We start from the raw sequence: 2,001 nt of genomic DNA on the forward strand, positions 1-2,001 counted from the left end.
ACCTCCCCTACTACCTCTACTGCAATGGCCTTCTAGCTGACCTCCACCAGCCCTTTTGTGCCCTCTGATTGTCTTTCTGTGCAATAGCCACGGTGATTTTTGGAAGTTTAAATCTGAATATGTCAACTTGCCCAAGCACCATTGCTTAAGACTCTTCAGTGACTGCCCAATGCCTTTAAGATGGAGACAAAATTCCTCAATGTGGCTTACAGGGCCCTGCGTGGGTATCTCAGCCCTTTCTCCTGCCTCACTTTTCCCTCTCTCCTCCTTCTGTTCCAGCGCCATTGACCCTGTTAGTCCCTTGTACTCACCATCTCCCTTCTGCCACCAGGCCTTTGCATGTTCTCTGCATTCTGCCAGGCCCATTCTTGCTGCCTCCTAGGCCAGGTTAACTCCTATTCATCTGTCAGAATTCAGTCCAGATGTTATCACTCTCCAGGTTACACCTTCATTAGACATTCATATAGCACCTCCTACTTTTCTTCAAATCACTAAATGAAATTGCAATTTTACATTTATTTGATTAGTTGATTATTGTTTATTTTCCCAATAGACTGTAAGTTCCTTCCATGAAGGCAGGGAACTGTCTCTTTTGTTGTTTTTTGTTTTGTTTGTTCTATGTTGCTGCTGTTTGTTTGTTTTTTTTGAGACGGAGTTTCGCTCTTGTTGCCCAGGCTGAAGTGCAAAGGTGCAATCTCGGCTCACTGCAACCTCTGCCTCCTGGGTTCAAGCAATTCTCTTGCCTCAGCCTCCCAAGTAGCTGGGATTACAGGCGCCCACCACCACATCTGGCTAAATTTTTGTATTTTTAGTAGGGATGAGGTTTCACCACATTGGCCAGGCTGGTGAAACCAACTCCTGACCTCAGGTGATCCACCTGCCTCAGCCTCTCAAAGTGCTGGGATTACAGGTGTGAGCCACCGTGCCTGACTTTGTTTTGTTTTTGTAGAGACAAGGTCTCACTATGTTGACCAGGCTGGTCTTGAACTCCTGGCTTCAACCAATTTTCTCACCTCAGCCTCCCAAAGTGCTGGGATTACAGGTGTGACCCACCATGCCCATCCTGTGTCTCTTTTGAGTAACCAATCTCCAGTACTGAGCATAATGTTTGACCTACCAGGGGAGCTCATAAAATCTTTGTTAACTGAGTGAGTAAATAAATGAACAAAACACAGTGACTCTTCTCATCTAGTTTCTTTTCCTGAAAGGGCTCTCAAACCCTTCAGAAGACAGGGAACAGAAGAAGCAGGGAACTATCATAATAATGCCTCCTGGCCACAGAGTGTTAAAGTGACAGCTGAGTCGACAAGATGCATCCTAGAGGCCCCCCTCCTCCTGCTCAGGAAGAGAGCCACATTGATGAAAGCCCAGGTGTTGGCCACCAGAGCCTCGCCAGGGGGCAGGGAGACGGGGGAGGTAAATAAAGGACAGGAATGAATGTCTACTGACAGGGACTCTGTTTTGGATGCCATGCTAAATGTTTACAGGCATCATCTCATTTTATCTTCCCAACAAGCCCAATCTGCAGATGTGAAAACAGACTATGAAACTTGGCCAAGGATTATGAAACCAATGCAGGGCAAAGCTGAGTTGAACTCAGATTGTCAGCCTTCCTCCAAAGCCAGGGCTTTTCCTGGCTGCCATCTTAGCTTCCAACACCTCAAACACCTCCCTCACCTTCTTAAGTGAGGGCCTAAAATGTCATCATTAAACTGTCATCCGTTTGCCTTTTTCCTTTTTTGAGACAGGGTCTTGCTCTGTCGCCCATGCTTAAGTGCAGTGTTGCCATCGTAGCTCACTGTAGCCTCGAACTCCTGGGCTGAAGTGATTTTCCCACCTTCCAAGCAACTAGGATGACAGTTGTGCACCACTATATCTGAGTAATCTTACTGTTCATCTTTTACTTTTTTTTTTTTTTTTGAGACGGAGTCTTGCTCTGTCACCCAGGCTGGAGTGCAGTGGCACAATCTCGGCTGACTGCAACCTCCGCCTCCCGGGCCC

This window comes from Colobus angolensis, unplaced genomic scaffold (assembly GCF_000951035.1).
Source record: "Colobus angolensis palliatus isolate OR3802 unplaced genomic scaffold, Cang.pa_1.0 Scaffold97, whole genome shotgun sequence".
NCBI lineage: Eukaryota > Metazoa > Chordata > Mammalia > Primates > Cercopithecidae > Colobus > Colobus angolensis.